Raw genomic sequence first — 26,385 nt, 5'->3', positions numbered from 1 at the left:
CAGCAGCAGCAGCAGCATCTCTGGAAACTTGTGAAAGTTCTCGGGCCTCACCCCTGATCCCCTGACTCAGGAACTCTGTGGGTGGACCTAGAAATTGTTGCCTTAACAAGCTCTCCAGGTGATTCTGAGGCACATTGAAATTTCAGAACCAGAAGCCAGAGGCAAAGGAGATTGGCAGAACAGGGAGAAGTACAGGAGTGGGCTCGGGGCCAAGTGGAGAGCAGACCTGATGAAATTGGAGAAGGCATGTCCCCAGTAAGAAAGTACGAGTACCTGTTCAGAAACCTTTTTTGATTCCTGGCTGTATTTCTTCCAGGATTTATCCTGGAATCCTGTATGTATTTTTTTTTTTTTTTCATTTATGAGGAACATTGGTTGATTTCTGCTTTTTTTTTTTTACTTTGTTACAAGTTTCAATAAAACAAGAAACCCTTTCGCTCTCTGAATTATTTATAAACTGGCATGAAAGGTACCCAAGTCTCTTTCAAATCTATGCTCTCCGTAACTTATACTACAAATGTGAGTTTCTGGATTTCAGCTCTCACAGGGTCCTGTCTTTTCTGATAGTCCTTCAATTCAATAACCATCTAGGAAGGTTTTGAGTTCTATCTGCTATGTGAATTTGAAAGGGCCTTGTTAGAGGCCTGTGGCATATAATAAAAATTATAAGAAAAATACAAATGTATGTGAATGAAGCCCAAGGCTAAGGACTGCCAGCCATTTCTTCATTGAATCTTTGTAATGATCTTAATGTGGCAGACACTGTCATTATTATCTCCAGCATAAATGAGAACAGTTACAAATCTCTAGCCTTGAAAGGGACCTAACTGGCCCAGTGTGTGAGCAACAGGGCCAGGATTTACCCCAGGTCTGTCTGACACCAAAGCCCACTCTCTTAGCCACATCCTTTATGTGACAGAGGAAGAAGGAGTGACTAGGTTCCATCTGACTGCTGTTTAGCCTTCAGAAAGAGAAACGCATTTCTTTTTAAGACGTTCTGCTGTTTCAAATGTTCCCGGAGGAGACTTAGCATTTGCTGGTTTAGATAGCAGAACGCAGGTCCCAGTGTTCTTGCATGGCGTTCTGGGTGTTGTCCACCTCTTGGTCCTACTGTGCAGCTTGAGGATGAGGGAAGAACTATCCCCAAAGATGGTATCTTCCCAGGGAATTATGGTGCAGCTTGCACTTTGGAGGAGAAGGAAAGGAGAAAGCGATTCTTTCTACCTGTGTCTGCTGCTTTCCTGTCATCTCTCCAACAGATTTGTTCTGCTCCTGAAAACATAAGCTACTAATACATAAATACCCAAGCAGAACAAGTTAAAAAAGACAAAACAGAATCGAGCCAGGCTTTGTTCTTTATATCTGGAATTCAGCCAGACTTCCTTTAGTTTTGGCCATGCAGGTCTTCCATAGCTTGCTTTTTGTTTTTCCAGCTCCAATCCCCTTTATGACTGCCCTTTAGTTTTCTATATTCATTCCAGATTTCCTTTTTCTAACACCAGTTTTGGACCTTTATCTCCAAGTCTGTTCTTAGCGCCCTCTGGGCATGCTTATCAGATTTGCCTTGCACTCATGCAGTCTGCAGTCAGGCGGGATGTTGCTGAGTTCTAGCACCATGGCAGATGAGTGACTAACCCGCCTCAGGGGAGGGAAGCGATCAAATGCCTGGTGTGGTGGAAATTTCCCAGCTCACAAGGTCTGGGCAGTGGATCTGAAACTTCAGAGTACTTAAGAATCACCGGGGCCTTTGTTAAATTAGAGATTCTCAAGTCCCACTCTCTCTCAATTCTGATTCAATAGATCTGAGGTAGAGCCCAGGCATCTGCATTTTAATAAGCACCTGGGCCATTCATGTGCCTCATTTTGAGAAATAGAAATTTGGTGGTGGTATTGAGGTGTTAGACCCTTGGGGTCACTAAACTCATATCCAAATTGGGAGAGGCAGACAGTAATGCAAGAGCCAGGAGGAGCAAGACAACAATCTATATCCTCACACTCTTCCTCACTTCTATCTCTTTCCTACCTCTACAATACACCCAACCATAATAAAAGGTTCGGGGATGATACATGAATAAGCTAGGCTAATCAGAGCCCATCTGGGTTTTTTTATTGGCATTATTAGGACCCCTCCCTATCTGTAAGGCTGAGGTAAAACTAAGGCTGCTAGTGGTCCTCTTTGTGGTCACATAGGGAGATAGCACCTTAAAATGAAGCCCAGAGCTTAGAAGGGCAGAGCTTAGAAATAGCAATAGATTTCGGAAGACATTGTCTAGACCACTGGACCTATCTATTCCTGGAGTTAGTTTGCCCTTGAACTTCCCATCTATGTAAATTCTCTTTGTGGTTTAAATGTTGAGTTGAGTTTCTTGTCTTTTGTAGCTGAGAGTCATAGCTCAATCACTGCATGATTCTTGTGGATGGATGTTCTGAGCAGAGTCGTTGGGGAAAGAGAAAAGAATGAGGCCCTTCATAGGGAAGCAAACAATACTGAGAGGGGCTGCAGAGCTGTGGAGGCAGCTGGAAGGCACTGGACACTTGATGGGGGCTGGAGGATAGAACATGAAAAAGGAGGGAAGTGAGATGAAAACTATTTCCCTCTGTCACTCTTAGGTGTGAATATCCGTCCTTTGAATTTGTCTCTTGGGTATCTAAACCATTGGAGACGTTTTGCTTTCATTTCCATGCATGTCACCGAAGACCCAGCTAACATGTTTTCAGAAAAACCTTGTAAGAGTCAGTGTTTGAGGCTATGAGCAACAGCTGGGGTGGGAAGTGGAGAGAGGTATGTCCTCAGGGCCGATCTGAGGAGCTGTAGAGTGGACTGGCTAGAGGGTACTCTGTCAGTGTTACCTGGAGCTGGACTGATGGCATAAGAGCAGTAGAGCTTGGAGGAGATTGCAGATGGGAAAATGGTGATACTATTCTTGGGTCTCTGAGAGACAACTCCCAGGGGCAGCAGAAGATCCAGTGACCAGTGTCACAAAAAGTCAGAAGTTTCTTAGCATTGTAATTCATGCCAGTCATTCAGATCTGGCTAGTTGATTAAAATTATCCCTGTGGTAAAACAAGCAAATACGTAGTTACCAGAATTCAGCGTTCAAATGTTATTGGTATTTTTAAAGCTCAGATTGATGATTTTTGGTTCTGATTTGTGCACCTGTGTATGTTAAAACAATTAAAAATCAGTTTCATCTTCCCTCTCCGCAATGCCTCCAATCTTTTTTTTCTCCCACAAGGGCAGTATTATAAACCTAGTTTACAGTCCCAAGTGAGAGAATGATAATCAGATTATGGGCAGGAAATGAGTTTCCTCTGTGGATAACTGGAATATTTTTGAGTTGCTGTTTCTGAGAGAGGGGCCTGGCTGGAGCATACATCATCTGAACGGTGGGCTAGGCTCGACAGCTGGTTCTTTACTGAGGCTATCACTTATTTCCATGGTTCCCAGTGGCAGCTTCAATAAGATCTCAGGGAAGGATAACTGAGAATGGAATAACTGTTGCAGCTGGAATAAATGCAAATAAAAATTTGCAGCATCTCCTGCCTGGGAGCAGAGGATGAAAGCAAAGATGGAAACTTGATGTACTCAGTTAATGGACTGGCTAGTTGTAGGAGGGTAATTTCATTGTTAGATACTGCCTATTGTCATTCTCCTGTTACAGTAACAACTTCTTTTATTCTCTCTGAAGCTGGGTATATCAGAGACCAAAAATATCCTTGGCATAAATCATTCTTTTTCCAGCATTTGACAGCCACTGTCTCAAACTCAATTAGTCATCGGGCACAAGGAAAGCCAAGATCATCACAGATTTGCATGTGTTTAATGGACAAGCAACAGTGGGGAGAGCTTTCCTCTGTTAAATCTCTGCTGTTCAGCGTTCATTAGTAGATGACGTGGCTATTTTTTAAAACAACAGGGCAGTGGAAGTTTCTTTGAGGCAGGGTTAAGTGGATGTGTTTTATTTTTTAAAAGATTGATTGAATTTTTATCCCAGAGAAATACAATGGAGACAGAGCAAATGAAAGAGGCACTGAAGGATATAAAGGGTGTTTAATCAGAAAGCTTGTCTCATTGCTTGGATGAGGCCCCTTCCCACCAGGAAGCATATTTCTGAACCTGGAAATCTGAGTACTAGTATAAAACCAGACATCTAGGATACCAAAGGGCTGACTCAAATACTTTTGGAGAAAGTGCTGAGAAAGAGATGTATCATCGATACTGGAAAGCTGGAATTGCCTGGATCATTTCTATTAATCCCATTTAGCAATTTTCTAGGCAGTGATGTCTCCTACTGTGTCTTCTCTCTTGGGGTAATAATGATGGTTATCATTTTATTATACCAAATGGGATTCATTGGAGGTTTCCAAATGCTGTACTGCTGATTGGTTCTAGGCTGGAGATGTGAATCTAAATCAAGTCTGGGAATCAGTTTTAGACAGCACCTTTCTTTTTAAGAGCTGAAAGTATTTACCTAAATCCTTCTCATTGTTTTGCTTCTCTGGGTCAGCACTGTCTGTTTTTCTTTTTCTTTTCTTTCTTTCTCTCTTTCTCTATGTCTGTCTTTCTTTCTTTCTTTCTTTCTTTCTTTCTTTCTTTCTTTCTTTCTTTCTTTCTTTCTGTCTGTCTGTCTGTCTGTCTGTCTTTCTTTCTTTCTCTCTCTCTCTCTCTCTCTTTCTTTCAAACTTTATTAGATCCCTTTTTTTAAAAAAAAATTACGGTTGATATCCAACATTATTTTATATTAGTTTTAGGTATATAGCACAGTGGTCAGACATCCACATAATTTACAAAGTGATCTCCCTGATCATCCAGTTACCACCTGGCACTATACAGCTGTTTTCCTTTTTAAGTTGAAAATCATAGGGCCTATCTATAAACACGGTCAAGGGCAATGTTGTGTAGAAGGAGGTTCTTAGGATCATAATAGTCTTCCTTGTGGGTTTATAAAATTGTTCTGAGTTGTCCAAACACCCTAAGAGGTGGGTAAGGGCAGGGGTTACTCTTATTTTAATCTGGCAATATTGAGTCCCAAGAGGTTGAACAGTTAGTATCAGTTTCTAGATCACCTGAGTCTCAGGCCTGACTCCCTGTAGGAGAGGTCGATATTGCCCAACTAAGTAACTGAGGAATGAATTAGGTTGTGAGGGGGTTAGGGTTTGGGCCGTCATTTCCTATCAGATCCCATGGAAGACCCCAGGAATCTGAAGGACAAGCCAGACAAAATGTGTAGCTAAACTCTTGGTGATAGAAGAAAATGTTTAAACACCCGGTCTACAATGGCTAAAGGCAGGGACTAAATGCAGAGTTCAGAGCCAAAAGTCAAGAGTTAGAAGATGGATTTGAGTACAGCAAGCCGGAAATGCTCAGACAATAGTCTGAAACTGCAGCTAGGTGGGGCTTGGGTAGTAGGGTGTACTACACAACCAGGGCCTATTCTCCAGGAGACAAATCCTTGGCAGGGCCCTCCTCCTACAGTATTTTATGTGCCTACCCAAACTCATGAAGGCTTGTCATTTGCAGTCTAACAAGTTAAGGTACAAGAAGGAGATAAGAAAATCAGGGACTGGAATTATCTTACCTCTTGGTTCTTGTGAGTATTTTAAACTTGGCAAAATGGAAGAAAGGATGCATAAAACCACTTGGCTATATCAAATTGTTCTTTTAAAAAATTCTTTCAGTTAGGTATTTATTTTTTCCAAGGTTATGTGTTCATTGTTTTCTCCCCAAAACACCCATAAGAATTGCTGTATATAAGAAATGCTACACTGACTCAGACTCATGGTCTCCCTGGGCTACCATTTTATTGGCTAACAGAGTCCTGAGGGACATTCATAAGGTGACATCACTTCCTTTCCTACCCAGCTAATGTTCCCAATTTTGTAGAGATCTGAATTTTATTAGTTCATCTGTAGGGAAGGTAAAGTTTTCCTCTACTCTTCTAGGTTCTCCAGCTGGGACTGACATAAATTAATAGGAGAAAAAATAAGAATTTTATTTATATTTATGTTGGAGCTCTCACAAGAAAATGAAGATTCAAAGAAGTGACTAGGCCTAGCTGCTTATATACTCAGTTGAACAGAGTGTAAATTATGGAAAAATAACTAAAATATATGGGCAAGAAGACTAAAGGAAGATAAGAGTTATTTTAACAGTCTGTTTTTACAGATTTCTCTCAGCCTTGACTTCATGTCTCTGGTGATAAAAATGTTTATTCCTCCTGGTACAGAAAGGGCGCCTTTCACATGGGAATTTCATCAGAGTGCCTTTTTTGCATCTACTACTTTTCAAGTGCCTTTAACTCAAAATAGTCACTATGTCAAAGCGCCATCTTTTGGGTAGCATGTTCCGAATGTTTTAACATTCAGACTTTAAAAAAAAAATTTCCCATGCTAAGCAAAATAAGCCAGACTGAAAAAGTTGAAAATCACATGATATCACTTATATGTGGGATATAAACCTGAAAGCAACAAATAAACAGGACAGCCAGAGACTCGGGGACATGGGCAATGGATTAGTGGTTACCAGAGGGTGGGGAAAGAGGGAAGAGGTGGACAGGGTAAAGGGGGTCAAATATAGGGAGGTTGGGGGAGGGTGAAGTGGGTAAAGGGGATCAAATATATGATAGCTGAAGGAAACTGGACTCTGGGTGGTAATCACACAATAGCATATATAGATGTCAAATTATAATGTACATCTGAAAATTATATAATTGTATTAACCGATGTTTCCCCAATAAACTTAAAAAAAGTTTCCTGCGGATTCTATTTTGGGGGGTAATAAGTTCCACAAGTTTATTACTGTTTGCATGAAGCAGGACTTTCCTTCCTTTGTACTAAAACCAACTCGGAAAGCCCCCAGAAGGTGACATAGAGCTTGATACGTATATCCCACCCCTCCTTGAGTGTTAAAGGGAAATGGAAGCCAGTGAAATCAGGAGTCTTGTGAACTTTGAGATGAAGCAGGAGCCCCCTGGAGTCTCTGGTAGGTCAAAATAGGACTGAATTTCTTTGGAATATAGAGTAACCCCTTCCAGTTTTCCCAGAAACTTCCTGATATTTCCACTGAAAGTTTCACATGCTGGGAAATCCCCCAGTCCCAGGCGAACTGGGACAATTTGTCTCTCTGTTCGAAGACCACAATGTCGGCACATCTCAGATGACATATGCATTCCTAGATTCCCTCTCTTCTGTATTCCTGAGTCTGTTTGGAAGCTGACCCTTAACCATGTGTTACTGATTAACATCCCAAAAATCTTGTTTTGAAGTTTCTGAGGGAAGTTTGGTGATAGTGTCCCTGACAGACCAAATACCTCTCCTCGGGCTCTGTAGCTGCTATAATAAGACCTGCCTGAGCCATTGCCATAAGCCTGATGCCTCCTAATGGAGTCAGCAGTTCATTTGATTCACAAACTTGTGTGGATGAATCTGAGAGATGAATATTTGTTATTCTCTATGGCTTGTGGCTTATGAGATGATGTATGGCAATCTTTTCTTTTAAAAAGTAGGGATATTAATCATATCAACCCCATAGGGTTGTTAAAAGGATTAAATAAGTTAATATAAGAAAAGTGATTATAACAGGGATAGCATAGTAAATACTTAGCACATAGTAAATACTTAATAAATATTAAGAAAAAAAACTTAAATGGTACTCTAGAAATATAGACTGTTGATAGAATTGTTGTCATCCTAGCTTGCAAGTTCCCATGGCAGAAGATTTTAGACTGTGGAGAAAACATACTGAAGGTTAAAGTGGAAGTCATTCAGAGTCGGTGAGGTCTTGCCCAAGGAACCTGCGCTTGGTGTCTAGATGGCATAATTTTTCCATCACTTGACTGAAACCTGTATTGTTTTATCCTTAGGCTGGCCCTAAATTGGGATAATAAAACCAGCAGAGCTCCCGAACTACTAATTTGTGTGGTGAGTGAGGCTTTGACCACTAGAGGGCGCTGAAGGAGGAAGAAAACCCAACTCAAACTGGATTAAGCGATTAGGAGATTTAATTGCTGATGTAACTGGAAGTCTGGGATCGTGCAACTGATCTCCAGGGTTAACTCAGCCCAGTGGTTTTAGAGTAATCCAAAACTTAGGGCTTCCCTTCCAATAGGGGATCAGGAATGCATTCGAGTAAGGGTTGGGGAATAGTTCTAGCTCCACAGGTATCAGGTAGCCAGTCTTGTCCCAGGCCCTGCATCTGAACTAAGGGCTGCGAGACTAATCCTAGTAAGACCTGTATGGGTAAGACTAGGGTTCCTAACTGGCTGCCAGGCTTAAAGCAGGGGCTTCATGACCTGCAGCTGGTGAGAATCTTTGCTTACGTTCTTACTTTTCTCAGAAGGTAAATTCAAATTTGTAAGAGCTCATGTTTCCCAATGCTAGAGGCCTTTCTCGCCACATTTATTACTGGCTTCTTTGCTTGCCAGTATACCAGTATACAGTATGGGCCATGTTCCCCCATTATGGTAACCAGCTGGGAGACAGAATACATGGAATGAAAATATGGTAATATTTTCATGTCTCTGAGTTCTATTCTTTTCGAAATAATTAAAAGTGGATGGTCACGTTTCACTGAGTGTGGGATATTTGGAAATAGCCTTTCCATGGGGGGAAGGGGCTGAGAGGACTGGGGGGGGGGGACCCTGACAACTATTGAATGTGAGGATTATCCAGGAAAAGGATGCTACTGGGGAGAGATTGTCAAAAAGGAGGCACTGAAATTGTTTTTCTCCTGCAGCCTAGATAGAAACCCATCCTCGGAGTATTCTCCAGAAAATGATTTTCCAAAGGTATCTTAAATAGCAATGTGGCAGCATCATTTGGATCAGCCATAATCTCAAAGTTTCTTCATTTTGAAGGATAGCACTCAAATTCCAACAACAGTCCGACATGTATATATCAAAACATTCAAATTATGATACTTTAATATAGGCCCCAATTGTTTAAATTTTTGAAAAATCAATGACTATTTTAGGTGCATGCATAATATAAAGTTCCTCTTATTTATCTGTGTTTAATATACATGGTCTCCATGTTGTCTTTATGTTTATTTTCTGGACTGTCTGCACTTTGCAGGCAGATGGTAGTAACTGAAAGTTGTAATGGAGTGCCACCTACTGGGGGAATAGAACGATAGAAAAACAAAACAAAACAAAACAAAACAGACGGGGTCTCACAGCAAAGGAATGAATACTTAGAAAGAGAACTTGAAAATGTAAAAGATAAGGAAAACATAAAAAGAGGTGGGAAGTTTACATTTTGCTTAATATTGGAAAATTTTTATTTGAGCTCTAATATGCTTCTTCAGTATAATATTTTGTTTTAACAATAGGTCAAACATTAGTGCCAGGAGAAACCCTCAGTCTATACTTAAAATCCCAAATTTTCATACAAATGGGACCTTTGAGGTCACCCAATTCAACCATGTTACAGATGAGAAACAGGCTCGGAGAGAATAAGGGAGAATTCATGCTCTCCGGCTAGGTAATTACAGAGGACTTTTGTCCTCTCATTACCAAGATGGTCTTGACTTGGATGAAGTGGCTATTTGGATAAACATTTTGATTTAAGGGATGTCAAGAGGTTATTTAGGGCTCAAACCTGAATACTTACTGGCTAGACAGACTGTTAGAAAATCTCGTTACTAGAGTTGCTTCTTTGAGTGCAAACTAGTGCTCACTCGTTTGTGCTCTAAGTCCCCACGATCACCATGCAAATAGGGTTTTTCTGATTAGCTGTTATTTCCTTTATTTAGAAAGTAACTTGCGGCACTGCTGCTTTAGATTTAATTCTAACCCAGAGAGGGTGAGGAGGAGTAAGAAGGATCTTGTGAGAGGTGACCACGGCACTCCTGAGGCAGTGAGAGCCAAGGAGGAAAGCTGGGCCTGTGGAAGCATAGACTCTGGGCTCCAGAGTTCAAAGTAGGTACCTAGAGAGAAGGCCACGCACAGGGATGGGGAGCTCTGAAAACGGTGGTGCTCTGACTATGCAAATGCAAATATACCCAATGAGGGGTAATTAGATGGATGCTTAGGAAAGCCAGGCTGGCTAGCAGGAAGTCTGATGACTTCTGATTTCAAAAGAACACTTACAAAAAGATAGAAATACGAGCTTGGAGCCAGAGATAAGAAGGAAGACCTGTGAGAGTAGTAGTATGCAAGCTTTGATTCCCATGGCATGTAAGAAATGCTCAGGGCAACAAAACCCATAGAATTATGTTCAGAGTAAGTCCCACAAGGGGTGGAGGAAAGAATGATCCTGTCACTTGGAGCAACTCCTGTGCCAGAACCAACAATACAAAAAAAAAAAAAAAAAAAAATCAGAGTTCCTCCACTTCCATTCACCTTCATTTTTGGCAACAAAGAATGAAAGAATGATCATTGGGTTGGAAAGCATAGAACAAACATTGATAGAAGGGAAATGGAAGTCCAGGCTGAAGGAAACCCACATCAGGTAGTAACAATGATACATTTGAAAGCTTCCTGAATTCAGTGTTTTACCTGCATCATCTCATTTAATTTGTACAATAACTCTATGTTTTAGGCACTATCTTATTTAGATATTAGGAGTCTTAAACTCAGGGACATGAAGCTATTTAAGTTCTATGTAATTAGGGGAAGAGAAGAGGCACAGTTTGTACCCTGGTCCTCTGAGCTGCAGCCTGAGAGCTGAGCCACTCAATTACTTTCCTTCCAACTGGAGATTGGGTCTCCTGGTGCAGATGCAGAACACCTCAGCTTCTGAGAGAACTTTCGAGTGGGTGGTGTGGGCCATGGTGAGCGGCTGGAGATCTAAGGATGGGAAAATAGGTTTTTTTTATTTTTAAACTTTTTTTTCCTTAAAAAAAAAGATGGGGAGACTATAAAAGATTCTACAAACTACAAAGTAGTGAGCATGATGTGATTTTGGATAAAATCCTAAAATCGACTGCTAAAAGGTTAATATAAACCTCTTGGAAAGGAAGCAACCAATCCAAGCGACCAGCAAGGTCTGTTAACACAGGCAATGTCATTTAGAAAATACCGGAGTCCTACTCTGTGCCTACTGCTATGCCGGGCACCCCGATAAATAAAACCCTCCCCTCAAAGTAGTCACGACCAACGTCGAGAAGACAGGGACATGGATGATTGCAAAGATGTGGAAACGCCAGGCAGGTACAAGTACATCAGCACAGGTACAACGGGGCCCAGGGAGGCACACAAACTAGATTAGAGAAAAAGGGGCATAGAAAGTTCCCTGGGGATCGCATTCCTTTTCCTTTCATTAAAGATTTTTAAAATTAAATTTTTGTTAAAATTTAGATCTAACCATATGAACACATGGGATTGCTGAGAGATTTTAGGTCATAAATTGTCAAATATTGACAACTTTATATGATCCAACTTAACCCAAAGTCTTAAAAGTCCAACAATATCACACACAAGTCTTAATATGGAGAGGGCAGGCGTCCTTGCTCTCTATTTCCCCACCCCAGACTTTTTTCGCCAAGTCTGCCATGTTCAGCTCTTAGAGCTGTTTTCAGCTATTTCTTTGGTTTCTTATTGCCACATAGTATGTTTTACTGTCATTTCTTGACTCTTCATTTTAACACTATGTATTCGATTTCTGTTACCAGGATGGGGATTTAGCTCGCTTCCACCAGCACTGTCATAAATATCTGCATTTCCCAATCCTTCTTATATTGCTCTACTATATTTCTGGTGAGATCACTCTTTATGTTGACTTTGTTAATGTCAGAAAAGAAGCCTGTTCCAGCCGCTGATGTTTCCCTCCAAACGGTGGGATTTCCCTTGTATATTTCTGTGTTCTTTCTGCCCTGTTACTCATTTATTCACTCACTTGTCTCTAGGAGAGAAGGGGCAGCTTAATCTGGGTGGTAAATTTAGATCAGCCCTTTCTCCTTCTGTCTAGCTATAAACTCTTTGTTACCAAGGATTAAGCTTTCCCTGGAGCGCTTCGCTGGCCAGGTGGGAGTCTGCCTGATTCTGGGATTCAAAGCCTATTTTGTTCTCACAACTACACTATATTAGACAAATCAGACTTTATCATGAAGAGAAAAAAAGTGATATTTTGTCCTTTATCTGAATTCCTTGGTTTCATTTATCAAACTGTTCAAAATTTGGGTGGAGAAGAGGAAAATGATTTACCAGGTTGCTTGGAAGGACCCAACAATTACAATTATGTACCTCTAAATTTACCCTTTTCCTATAGTAACGTTTGTTCCCTCTAGAGCTGTTAACTGGCTCTGTTTATTTGCTTTCTCACTAAACTTTTCATTTGCTTAGCTCACTAAACTCCTGAAGGTTGAAATTTCTCTGTAAGGTAAGTAACCTCTTGCACACTGCTCCCTCCCCCTCACCTCCTTTCTACCTTGGGGACATACCTTTCCTAACTTTGGGATGCTCCTACCCCTGTTCCCATCTGTCATGGCTCCTGTCCAGGCCTGCAGTCCAGCTGTCACTTAGAGGCTCTCTTTCACCATCATCCTGGGAATTCTGCCTCCTTCTCTCTGGTGTTGAATCCCAGTCTTTTAGATTACACAACTTCCTCTTTTTTTTTGGTCCACATTCTACTCTCACACTTGACTGATGATTTTCCTAAGTATATGTTAGACAGAATTTTCCTTGGAACTTTGAAGGAACTGCTGTACTGTATTCCAGAATTCTAGGGTTATGAAATTTCACAATGATGAGCATTTTGCAGGGTATCTGGTAGGTCTTTCCAATTTAGAAACACATCATTTTAAGTTTTGAGAAATTTTCTTGCATTATAACTTTTATAATAGTCTCTTCTCTGTTTTCTCTGATCTTATTCCACCCACCCATCCATGGAACTTCTGTAATTCTGATGTTTGACCACCTGGATTGATCCTCCAATGTTCTTGTTTTTTTTTTCTCTCTTATTTCCCATCTCTTTGCTATTTTGTTTTACTTTCTGTCAGATTCTTATACTTTATCTTTCAATACAGAGCATGTGATTCAATTCCCCTGTTTTAAGTTGGCCATCTCACCTCTCCCTCATTGTCTTGGGTCCCGGAGCCCAGAACCTGAGTCCTGAGCCCAGAGTCTGAGACCCACTACTTCTCTAGAAAGGAGACCACCTGTTAGTTCTCATGATAAGAAGAAAAAATTTTTACTTTGTTAGGTTGCCGGTTTTTACTTAACTTTTTTTTGTTGTCCTTTTTTTATTTTTTCCAATTTTGGATTCTTTTTTTTTTCTCTTCAAACCAATTTTTTTCCTTCACTTTTCTTTCATTGAAAAATTAAAAAAAATTAAAAGAAAAATAAAGAGAGGAAACCACTTGTTTTTCCGCAGATAAGGCAGCAAAGTGGGGGCAGAAGTAAGGGTGGAGTGGGGTGTGTAGCCTAGCTCTGTGGGTTTAGAAAGAGAGTTTCACTCCATCTTATGTAAACTTTCCAACAACACTCCTATTTTCAGCCTCATCCCATTCCCCAGTCTTCAGAAGTAACTGATGCCTCCAATTTCTGAGCCTTTCTAGGGCTTTCTTGAGTGTAAATATTTCATCTTATCTTCCCCTACACACTTGGTTTTTGGTTTTCCCAAGTTTGCTAGGTCAGAGTGACACGATGCATCTACTTTCCAACATCCAAAATTGTGCTGACATCGCCCCTTTGCTGTGGTCTCTTCTCCTATATTATCTTCTATGTGAGATGATGCCTTAAAAATTCTTTTATCACCATTTTATTGGGATTTTGGGAGAGATAATGATTGTGTTTACTATTCCATATTTAAAGAGAGCTCTCTCTCCCTTCTTTCCTGCTTCCATCATTTTTTAGTTAAAATATTATTAAGATGTAATTCACATATCATCCAATTTACCGATTTAAAGTGTACAATTCTATTTTTTTTAGTATATTCATAGAGTTGTGCAGCTATCACCACATTTAATTTTAGAATGTTTTCATCAACCCAGAAAGAAATCTGTACCCAGTAGCAATCACTGCTTATTTTCTTCCAATCCCTCCAGCCCTAACCAACCGCCAATCTACTTTCTGTCTCTATGGATTTGCCTAATCTTGGAATTTCACATAAATGGGATCAGACAATATGTGTGGTCCTTTGTGACTAGCTTTTTTCACTTAGCATAAAGTTTTCAAAGTTCAGCCATGTTACAGCATGTATCAGTATTTCATTGCTTTTGGTTAATGAATAATATTCTGTTATCTAGATATACCACATTTTATCCATTCATCCATTGATGGACATTGGAGTTGTTGCCACTTCTTGGCTATTATGAATACTGAGGTTATAAACATTTGTGTACATGTTTGTGTATGAACATATGCTTTCATTTCTCTTGAGTATATATATAGGACTGGAATTTCTGGGTGATTATATTTAATCTTTTGAGGAACTGCCAGACTGTTTTCTGAAGTAATGGCATTATTTTATATTCCTACTAGCATGTGTGAGGGTTCCAAATACTCTGCATTCTCATTAACACTTGTTAGTGCCTGTCTTTTTGATTAAAGCCATCCTAGTGAAAATGAAGTGATATCTCACTGTGGTTTTCATTTGCGTTTTTCTGGTGGATACAATATTGAACATCTTTTCATGTGTCTGTTGGCCGTTCATATGTCTTCTTTGGAGAAATGTCTACCCTTTGCCCATTTTTACATTTTTAATTGGGTTACTTGTTTTCTGATTCTTGAGGTGTGTGTGTATGTGTGTGTGTGTGCGTGTGTGTGTGTGTGTGTGTGTGTGTGTGTGTACTAGTTTCTTCTCAGTTATGTAATTTGCAAGTTTTTTCTTCTATTCTGTGTGTTGTCTTTTAACTTCCTTGATGGTGTCCTTTGCAAGACAAAAGATGCCCAGTTTATCTATTTTCTCTTTGGGTGTTTGTGCTTTTGGTGTCAGAGAATCAGTTGGAAAGTATTTCCTCCTCTTCTGTTCTTTGGAAGAGTTTGTGATGAGTTGGTACTCACTCTTTTTTAAATGTTTTGTAGAATTCACCAGTGAAGACACATTGACTTGGACTTTCCTTTGTAGGAGGTTTGAAACTTATTTAATTCCATCTCCTAATTATAAGTCTATTCAGACTTTCTATTTTTTTCAGTCAATTTCAATAATTTGCATCTTTCTAGTAATTTTTATATTTCATCTCTTTCCATTTTTGTGTTTATTTTTGTCTTGGACACCAGGATTTGAAAAATCATAGTTCAAGGATATACGGTGATGTGTCTGGGCTTCAGGCTGCTGTATGAGACTGTGCAGGTTGTAGTCCATTTGAACTGTCCTTCTCTGAGTTGTGTGGTGCACAGGTGGTGGCCCAGCATGGCTTAAACAGCAGAAGTGTTACATATGCCACCTCTGTAGACAGACCATCTGGGTTTGAATCCTGATTCCAGCCCTTTCTAGAGGCTTTGGGCAAACTACTAAATATCCTTAAATTTTAGTTTCCTTCTGTATAAATAATAGTACTTTCCTCAGGGTGTTTTATTTTGTTTTGTTTTTACTTGTAAGGATTAAATGACACAATACATATAAAATGCTAAAAATAGTGCCTGGTTCAATAAACGTTATTTCTTATTAGATATCCTTTTAGACTTCATAAGGTTAGAAATGGGCTTTTTTTTTTTTTTTTTTTAATAGCTGAAAGCTTAGTACCTAGCAAGATGCCTGGTCCACAGTAGAAGTTCAGTATTGTCAAAGACTGGATTCTAGGGTAAACATCTCTTTAGATCCTGATTAGGGTACCGATTGATAATGAATGTCACCTAGAAGAGACAAGAGATACGCTGAAGCTACCAGGACCCTTGTTGGGTTAAACAGAGTCATAAATGGCTTGAATAAAGCCATGGAGTCCATACCTATAAAATTTGCATTTGACATAAAACCACGTGCGAGAACAAAATTTGGGTATGTATATGTTTGTGTGTATATGTTCCTATAATTGGATTCTAAAATAACAACTGTCATAAGTAAGAGAAGGATGTGAATTAGCAGCAACATAAAATATTCTAGGGGTTCTTGTCAATAATAAACTCATTATGAGTAAACAGTTCAGAAGCAATAGTGATCTGAAGCTCTTCATTTTGTGTGGAACAAGGGTCAGGGGACAGGTACATATACAACAGAGATGTGTTGTAGCCTCCTTTTTTGCTGTTTTGGGGGATGGGGAAGCTTACTATCTCTTCTAATAAACTGGATGTAGACCCTCAAGCAACAGGCAACAGACACTGAAACATTCTTTTTACCCATATAATAAGGTTATATTAATATGAACTAAAAATGTAGACAGGTTGCTGTACCTTAGGTACAACCCTTCTTTATGATTGACAAAAGGACTCTAATCACTAAATTATCAATGAACAAGAGTTGGCCTTCTTCACAGGCATGAGTCTTAGGCTCCTCAGATTTAATACAAAGTTATTAATCCTATTCTCAGCTCTGTTTAACTGAAACATAGAATAAGGGTAGCTATCAGTAGTCATTAGTGCTCAATTGCTGTCAAAACTGGAGCCAAGAGAAAGAATATTAATGGAAAACAACAAATAATCTGACTGTTATGTAATCCATCCATCCACACTCTAAAATTTGTCTCTGAGTTAAGCCTGCCTATCAGAGAATTAAACTTGGAATGCATCATAGCCTAGAACACATAGAATTGCTTTTATTGCATTGTACTTAGCAATGAAAGCAAACTACATAAAAGATTGTTTTAGGAAACATACTTATGAAATATGTCTTTAGTTTTATATTATTCAACTTTTTTATTATAACATGGTTTCCTAGAATAATTGTTTGAATTAGCCCAAAAGAGAAAGGTTTTTGTAGGCAAATATGATACAAGAAGTAGTATTGGGGAGGAACAAGGAAGAATTAGAGGTGAAAAAGTACAGTGTATATATGGGAAATAATGGTTATCTCAAATTGTCCCCAATTTACCAAGCCCCCATAAAATCTGAAGCCCAGAGCTCTCTGTAAGATCCATGCTGCCATCCAAAGCAAGGCCACACCATGAGTCCCATCTTCTCCTATTATTAGCTTCAGGATATATCTCAGGCATGCTTTGCATCTTTCATTAAACAAGTATATTTTATAGGATTTCATTAATACACAAATGAAAAATATATCAGTGTGATGGATGGCAATATGTTTTAAGACACAGATATGCTAAAACTAAAGGTGACCCCGCTATGAGAAATCCATTCCAGGAGACAGTCTTAGCAGGAGACAGGCACCCACATCACATGTGGTATATGGCTGCTCACTGCATAAAACTGGCAGCATTACTGACTTCTGCGTGGCTTCTGCAATGGTTTACCACATTTCCTCAAACACAAAGGCATCCCTGCAGAGAGAATAAAACTGTCAAAGTCCTTCAGAGAAAAGAGCATTTTTTATCTGAATCTTTAGCTTCTGGAGCGTGCTCATTAAAGGGGGAAGGGGCAGTGATTTCACCACCATCTTCTGGGCCAGATCAGATAAATCACCTCCACCTTCAAATAAAGACATAAATCCCATGCACAGATTGCTCACAACCAATATGAGCCTTGAATATCATTTCCAACTACCAGACTTCTGGATGTTTCCACACTGCTCAACTTTGGTATACACTGTGTAGAAACTAAAAGCAAATGCATTATTTGCTTCTAAAACCAGTTTCTCTTCCTTACTTCTGTATAATTCTCAAAATAGAAAAAATTCTCACTATATTCCAAGCTTGAAACCCCATCTCCAGATGCCGTCCATCTATCTCAGCTACTGCATGTAGTCACAAAGCCTAGTGGTTCTTCATCCTAGGTCTATTCTAGCTTATCCTTTCTGCTCATGCACACTGGCACATCTTTCATGCCTGATGGAGTGAGAACCAAATCTGACTCTCCACCTATTTTAGGCAAATAAAGTTCTAATGGAACACAACTATACTCATTCATTTCTGTATTATCTATGGGTCATTTCACACTACAACAGCAAGGCTAAGTGGTTGAGACAGAGACTGTTTGGCCTTCAAAGTCTAAAATATTTATGATCAGGCCCTTTACAGAAAATGTTTGCCAAGTCTTGCCCTACAGTATTGCAGCAAGTCTGCCCAGCCCTAATTTCTTTACAGTTCTCCCTACTTTTAAAAATATGCCCTAATCAAAACCCCGTCCTAAATTGCCAATGGATCTTACACACACACATACAGAGTTTAAAACTTGTAAAAAACTTCTGACTGCGCTTAGAATAATTCCCTATACTATGTTCAACGTCATGGGGCATGGCTTACCTCTCCAACTTCTTTCATTGCCTCCTTCATTTATCATACTCCAACCTCACTGGCTCTTCTCATTTCCCACTCTAGGGCCTTTGCAACTACTATTCCTTTTGCCTGCAATACTCTTCCCTGCTCACTTCCATAAGGACAACACCTCCTTTCCTTCAGACCTTTGCTTCAATGTCACCTCCTCAGAGGCAAGTTCACACTTTCTAAAGAAGATCTCTTTCATTCTGTTCTCCCTTAACACTGTTCTTTTCATCCATAGGGAGAAATTCAGCATTTATTTGTTTGCTTACTTGATCACTATCTGCCTCATTGATCATAATAGCTCTAGGGGGCCAAGTATCATGTCCATTTTATTTATTACTTCACATCCAGTACCTATCAAATAGTAAGCACTCAAATCATATTCTTACAAATGAATGGTCTTCCCTCATTCCAAAATAATATTTACGCTTTGGCCTGGTACAATCCGGCTCTATTCTATTTTGTAATCCTAGTTGTATGCCTCACTGTAGGTATTTAGCAGCCTTAGGGTTATAAGACTGGAGATGAGTGGGGGAAGGACATGATTTAGCATCAGGCCTCATACATCTTGGGGTGGTAGTCTGGCACAGTGACATCTGGCACAGGGATCCTTTTGCAAACTCTTGCCCCTCTTTTCCTCAGAAGTCTGTTCTAAATGCTCCTTGTGCCCTGTGTTCTGACTGGGAAGGCTGACCACAACCATTTCCTGCAGTGGTCATGTCTGAGCCAAGTTATGTCTTCCTCTTGTTGCCTCTTCTTTTGGGGGAAACTACTTTTCTCCCTCTAACCCTGGTCATGTGGTATAAATGAGGACTGTTATTATTTTGCATGTCCCTGGAACCCTGGTCATAGTGATAGGTCCAGAGATGGCCTGTGAGTTCTTCGTTGTGTGTTCTTAAATGGGAGTAGCCCCCTCTGGTGACAGAACTCTGAGTATGCAAGTTTGCAGCTGTGGCACCATGTCCACAGCTGGGTGAAAGAGCCTGTCTGCAGACAGAGAGGATGAGGAGCACCCCAGCGAGAACAGCACAGAGTAGGGGATGGGGTAAGGAAAGCCCAGGTATGTACAAGTCTCTGTTTTCCTTGAGATCTTCAGTGCTGCCTTCCCTGTCCTGCTCATAGCTTGGGAGACAGCTTTCTCTTTGTTTCTCTGAGCTACCCCAGAATGCTACCAACAAATTCCTTGTTTGCTTAAGCTATTTAGAGTTAGAGTTCTTTCATTTGCCATTTTATCAGGGCAGAACATCCTCAAAGAGCATTCTTCCGAAATCACACCATCCAAACAGCAGTCTCCTTAGAGTGGAGAAGTGGAGGCCCCACCTTCACATAGTTATTCAGAATTAGCCTGAAGACCTGAAGAATTTTAGACAGAGGCTGATCCTGAGGGTGCAGATGATTAAACACTTGGAGAGGGTCTTGTGATGAGAAAGCACTTTTCATAGCTTTAACAATAGCTAGCTAATGAGGGATAAATGGGGGGAAAGATCTGAAGTTTGTCTCCCCAGAAAGAGTCTTTATTTAGTTCTGGCTTTGTGCTGGGAGGGAAACCCACTTGACTCTCTTGGTTGTCCTTCAAGTGACCTCAGCCCACTGGTCCATCTTTATTGTCTACTAGCGAGACAGTCTGGCTAATAAATCCTCCCTGAACTTGACTTCTACTTTATTGCTTCTCTCAGAACTGAATGCTCCCTCCTCCCCTCACTTTTCCAACTACTGAAATTCTACATATACTTCAAGGCTTATTGAAGATGCCACCTCCTTCATGAAGCCTACCATATTGGCCTTAGCTAAAATTAATCTCTGCCTCTTTAATTTACAATAGTGATTTTATAGTTCCCTCAGCATTTATTCATTACTTCTCCCAGTAGTCACAGGTACACTTATCTCATTTTCATGCTATCTTGTAAAACATTAGGTCAGGAGGTTGACCTATGTAATTTCTAAACTCTCTTGAAGTAATTCTGTAACTTCTGTATTCTATAACTAATATGATTTGTTTACAGGCTTAGGCTGCAGATAAAGACACATCTTTTTATTTTTAAAATGAATATCTTAATATCGCTTATTCCTTATTTTTTTCCAACTTTGAGTTGTAATCGACATATAACATTGTGTAAGTTTAAGGTGTACACCATATTGATTTGATACACTTACATATTACAAAATGATTACTAACCTAGCATTATCTAACACCTTTACCACCTCACATAATGCCTATATCTTTTGTTGTGGTGACAGCATTTGAGATTTACTCTCCTAGCAGACTTGTTGTTACTTATATTCACTATGCTGTACATTAGATCCCTTATTGTAAAGAGTTTAGCATATCTTTTTTCCTTGAGATTTCCCCTCTTCCTGAACTACAGAGTAACTCTAAGGAGGCATTGTCCAAAAGAACTTTCTGCCATGATCATATCGTGTGGTCACTGAGCACTTGAAATGGGCTAGTGCAAATGAAGAACTGAACTTTTAATATTATTTAATTTTAATTAATTTAGATTCAAATTTAAATAGCCATATGTGGCTAGTGGCTACCATGCTGGATTGCACACACCTCTAAGAGCTTGCACTGTCCAAGAGGAATTTTTGCTCCAACCTCTGCAACCAAGTGGAATATCGCTGGGTCTAGTAACCACAATAGCTGCTTCTTCTCATCACCAAATGATGTTCTTACAGAAGTTCATCACAACACTGCCTGCTCATAATTGCTGGTCCCTTGTTGCTGGGGAGGTGATTGAACCCTGCTTTTCATACTGCAAACCTTTGGGGATATGGTATCATTCTCTTGAGCCACACTGCTTGTACTTGGACTCCAAGGCTAGAAGTCTTCTTATTTGTGTTTCCATGCAAAACTACCATCCAGGTCTCCTGCAGCAACCAAGAGTCAAGGTCACAGGTGATTCTGTTGTTCATCATCTCATGGACCCAGAATCACTGACCCCTTGTCTGTCTAGGTATCCATCTCTAGGAGTCAGGTGGCTTTTGAACTCTCAAAAGCACAAAAGATTGCCTTTGGATTCCTCCAAAAATAGACCCTTAGACAAGGATACAACTGGAAGTAGTTTATTTAGGAGGTGATTTAGGAAATATCAGCAGGGAGTTTAGACATAAAATAGGGAGGCAAGGGAAGCTGGTAAAGGATAAGATATCAAACCACCGGACAACTCAAGCTCAACCGTCCTGGGGGACCTCTAGGATGCAGTGTAGAACAGGCTTTAGAGTTATCCCAGCTAAGAGGCAAATAAGATGGTATCTATCCACCAAATCCCCATAGGTTATTGGTTGAGGGCTTCTGCTGGAGGTGTTAACTCTCTAGCACTCACAGTCTGCTCCACGTGTGCTCCTGCTGCAAGAGGAAAGCCCTTACAGAATTACTGGCATTTGAGTAAGAAGTCACTGGTGCATAGACGCAACAGAGGCACATAGGGTCCTGGACAATGGGGCACTCATACTTCCTCTTGTAAGATTGGCTACTTTAACTAGTTCTGGGGTGCTCACACCTCCACTTTTAGAATTACCACCGAGAAGTTTGTCACAAGACAAGTAGAATTTGCTACAATTGTAAAATCTGGGGCAGGGAGCATCATCTCTGGTAAGCTACCCCATTTCAAGTTGCTTTGTCTGTTAGGTAATATATTGACCATCCAATGTACTAAGAACATCAAATAAAACTTTTATGTCGTCTGAAATGCACAACAAAAATTAAATTGAAACCACCTCCACTGGTTCTAACAGTAGCACCAACTTTGCATAAAAGAAAGGGGTTTATAATTTGAAGATATCTTAAATTTTTAGACTTTAAATGTACATATTTTTATAAGTGCTTGCCTTCTCCACTAATAGTAGGAATGGGAAGTATTATGTTGGCATAAAGTGAATAGGATATATGAGTTCCCATATGCACAAAGTGAAAAAACATTGTTTTGAAAGGTAACAGAATTGAACAATGGAATTTGTTCTTAAATATAGCAAGATGAAATTTAGTGATGTGGGAGCCGCTGTAGAGGTGAACTCGGTGTTCCTGCATGGTAAAAGCATTTGGCCTGGACTAAAATACATCATTTTAGAAAGCTCATTGGTAACTATCTCCTCTCACTACTTCCTGAGGCCTGAAATAGAAAGATTTTTTTTTGACTTTACATTTAATCACAAACTTAATTTGGTCTATATGCCAAGATTTACAATCTCACCAGATATGCAGGATATCAATAACAGAGGAGCTACCAGGCAGTGTGCTGCTTTGTACTGAATATTCGGTGTGCGATATGAAGATTTATCTTGTAAATATCACTGGTTATAGCCTTGCAAATTCAGAGATACATCATCTACAGTTCAGCTTTGAATACAGAGTAAATGAAGGAAGAATGGATTTTTTTAAATGAAAAGACCAAAAAGGGTGATTAATATTTCATAGTATTAATTAACATTTCCACTGCACACTGATTTTTAATATTATTTGGGGTGTAAGGTGTGATTAATACTTTCATAGTCAAATCAGATAATCTGGTCATAAACCTAAATGTTTAAAGGTAATGTGAACACATCTTGTGTGGCTTGAGAAATTAGTCATTAAATTCTTCAATTAGCTTTGTGCTCATTCTGGAGAAATTGCATTATATAAGTGAGTCAGATTGTAAACTTTTAGAATACGAATCAAGTTATTAAGCAGGTTAGGTTGGAGCCCACTGGTGAGAGATGTATGAATTGCTGAATTGGGGGGAAAAGAGGAAACCTGCATCAAGGAGCATGTAACAAACCAAGCTTCCCAGTATATTAACAAGCATTATAGAATTTAACAGATCGCCTAGCACAGTAGATTGGTCAGTGCTTCTGTGCTAGTAAACACCTGCATCTCGAAGCCAGTCAGAATTACTTCTGCGAACTCACCAGCTGACCCAGCAGAGGTGAACCATGTACACCAGATAGGCCTAGGGAAATTGTCTAGGACCATCTAGCCTGTGATTGTGACTCACTTTCCCTTTGGCCTCATCTTTCTTTCTATCCTAAGGCACTTGGCTCCAAGACTCTCAACATTTACCCCTGATCTCTGTTATTCAGCTCTCTTTCTTCTTTTACCTTCATTGTTCCTGTGGCTCTCCCTGTTTCAGCTAAAATCTCGCTGCTTCATTCTCTAATCTTCAGCTGAAAGTCAGCCCTTAACCTTCTTGGGGTTGAGGTAGGTTTTGAGGGGAAAAAAGGAAGAAGGGATTCAGATAGTCAACTCCTGGTGGGTGACTAGAGCTTCAGGTTCTACACTTGCTGCAGAGTGTACTAGGATCAATAAAGTAAAAAGAGCGCCAGTCTGGGAGCCTCAGAGAGGTGGCCAAGAGCAAGAGACCCAGCACTAATTTACAAGCAGAGATTGAATTTTGTATAAATTAGAGTATGCTAGATTGTGCTGTAATAACACTTACCCCCAAATCAGTGTTTTAACAAAATGAAAGTTTACTTCTTATACAAAGTATAAGTGTGGTATGGTGTGATAATCTGCTCCACACAATCACTTAGGGATCCGAGCCAACCAAGGCACTGCTATTTTAGTATCTGCATCATCTGGGTCATGTAGACTATACTCAACAGCAGGAGAAATGAGACTGGAGAATATGGCATGGGCTTTTCACTGCCTCAGTGCAAAAGTGATACATGTCACTTCTAGTCACATTTTACTATCTAGAGCTAGTCAGATGGTCTTGTAACTTTAAGCGGGTCAGGAAATGTAGGAGAGCTAGTATAATATTTGGTGAGAATTTTTTCTCTACCGTAAGATCCATGGGCAAAGATCCCATTAGGAGTGGGGCAGGGGTGCTGCTACTGACGTGCAGACCAGAAGTTTGCAGAAATAGATACAAGGGAATCCATCCAAAAAAGAGGTGAAGGAAGGCAAGAGGAGAGCCTGGTTTGACAGGAAGGAGTTCCATGGAGCCCTCAGCTAGCTGAATTCTCATTCTGACCAATAGGAAGGTCTGGGGTGGGGACTGACATGTAGTATTTGAAAGTTACTTTGAAAGATGATTGTTCCACATTGTTATGAAAGGGGTTTAATAAATGACTCTTGAATGTATTAAGAATTCACGTGCCTTTAAAAACCATGTGCATTCTTGTGTAATGTTTTGAACCAGTCATGCATCATCTCAGAAGGAAATGTGCTATCTTCTGGGTATCACCTGTTTGGAAGAGTTACCTATTCTTTTGAGTCATATACTTCATGTTCAAAAAAGAACTAGTTTTTGATAAATTACTGCTACTGTTTATTATATTAGTAATAATGGCATGATCTCACATAAGCTCTTTATAACCCTAGAAGATTATTACTATTAGCTACCTAGCTTTACACATGAAAATACCAACTTTCAGAGATGTTAAAGTCATACACCTAGTAAGTGGCAGAGCTGGGATTCAAATCTAGGCTTCATCTAAATCCTTTGTCTCATATCTGAGGGCTAGAATTAAATACAATATAATGTGTCTGGCATTCACTAGGAGCTCAATAATGTTGACTTTCTTGCTTTTCTTTTTTCTTTTTGTTCCTCTCTCCCATCCCTGGGATGCCAGCCAAATAATTCACCTGTTGGGGATTCCTCTGGGGAGCCAGAAAACCACTTACACAATGATTTCTGCAACTGAGCCTGTGATGGGAGAGAAAGCTGGTGGTGTGGAGGACTGGACACACACTCTTGCGAGCACTGCTGCTGCCTGTCTGTTCCCTCTGGGGCTTGGAGAGGTGGGTGAAGGAGGGGACCAGAAAGAGTCTTGTGCTTATTTACCGCCTCAAAAATAAGAATAAGAGCAATAGCCCTCACCCCTTCCTTCTTCCCTTTTGCAATATTTCTGGCTATAGTGCAGTTTCACTTGTTTGTTTACACCTAGAAAAAAAAGTGATTAACTTGGTAATATAAACATTTCTCCTACCAATTCCCAGCCCTTCTCAAAAATGAAGTCACTTTAACTGTCATTCTTAAAATTCCGTGGCTTCATCGACCAGATTCTGGGTTCCTCCTATTCTGAGAGCCAGGTATCCTATGGCAATGAGTTTGAAGATGGAAGGATATAGTTCCACATTTTGAGAACAAGACTTTCTGTGTTTTTTAAAATTTAGAGAAAAATAGGCAATGCCTCTTTACAGCATACAGCGTGGGACCCAGGGGTATTTTTTGAATTTCGGTTTGTAAAATAAACTGGATGACTGCCAGGGAAAATGTAATCTGGGACACAGTTCTCAGTGCCTCCATAGTGAACTACTTTGAAACTCCAGGCTGATACTTGGTATGAGTTTTAGGGTCTCAAAAGGTATTTTGAGTCTTCATGCATGGGAAGCTTGATGCTTTGTCTTCATCTAGTTTCCACTTAAAAAAAAAAATAGTGAACTCCCAGGATGAATTAGAGTTTCTCTGTAATCAAATATGAAGAGAGTATCTTAAATCAAGATGTTAAGACTTTGACCATAGGATACTAAGTCACCAAAGGGAGGATCTCCCAGGGTTCTTAAGGATTAGAAAATCATTCCCCTCCATCTACTTTGCATGAAACAGGGTGGAGGATCAGTGTAGAAAGTATGCAGCTCTTTGAGGGAATATGCTACTGTCTTGAATAGCTAATCTGATAAATTGGCAGAAGACCACAGGGAGCTTGTTATGAAGAAATTGAGGAAGAATAATTGAACTCCGTAGGAATTAATTCATCCATCAAATTTCCTTTTAGCTCTAAAGAAATATCTTCTTCCTTTGAACACTTATGCTCCTATTGTCAAAGCCATTCACTTGGCAGTGGCACTTGTCTCATTCTGTTTGTATCATGAGTGAATTTAATTCAGTAACTATTTACTGAGCTTCTATCATGTGAAGGTTATAAGCTTTAAAAAAGAAATAAAAAATATCTAAGCACTCAGTGAGTTTATAGTTTAGACTATAAATTATATGAATGGCAAATAGGTTTCCACTTAAATGTCTACCTCTATCAATTGATGTTGGCTGCTTGGATTACTGACAAGGATTATGGAGTCTGATCTACATTCAGTAGAAAGGAGTGCTGTAATTAGTAATGTCTGCCACTTATTTAGGAATGGAGAATGGTAGGTAGCATGGGTGCTACATATTCACAACCCCCAATTTGCAGAACTAATTCAAAGTCTAGATAGT

At 39.8% G+C, this 26,385-nt stretch overlaps 1 long non-coding RNA gene across 2 annotated transcripts in view; it reads left to right on the top strand.

Annotated features, from left to right (window-relative positions):
* The window catches only part of LOC111742310, a 94,530-nt gene extending 68,400 nt beyond the window's left edge, over positions 1 to 26,130 (top strand). For both annotated transcript variants that reach the window (XR_002781272.1, XR_002781271.1), the window contains one exon: positions 24,803 to 26,130. This is a non-coding gene — a long non-coding RNA (uncharacterized LOC111742310). The remainder of the gene's footprint in view (positions 1 to 24,802) is intronic.
* The last annotated feature ends 255 nt before the right edge of the window (positions 26,131 to 26,385 follow it).

This window comes from Pteropus vampyrus, unplaced genomic scaffold (genome assembly GCF_000151845.1).
Source record: "Pteropus vampyrus isolate Shadow unplaced genomic scaffold, Pvam_2.0 Scaffold91, whole genome shotgun sequence".
Classification (NCBI taxonomy): domain Eukaryota; kingdom Metazoa; phylum Chordata; class Mammalia; order Chiroptera; family Pteropodidae; genus Pteropus; species Pteropus vampyrus.
Note: the sequence above shows the minus strand (reverse complement) of the source record. Positions and strands in the feature narration are given on the sequence as shown.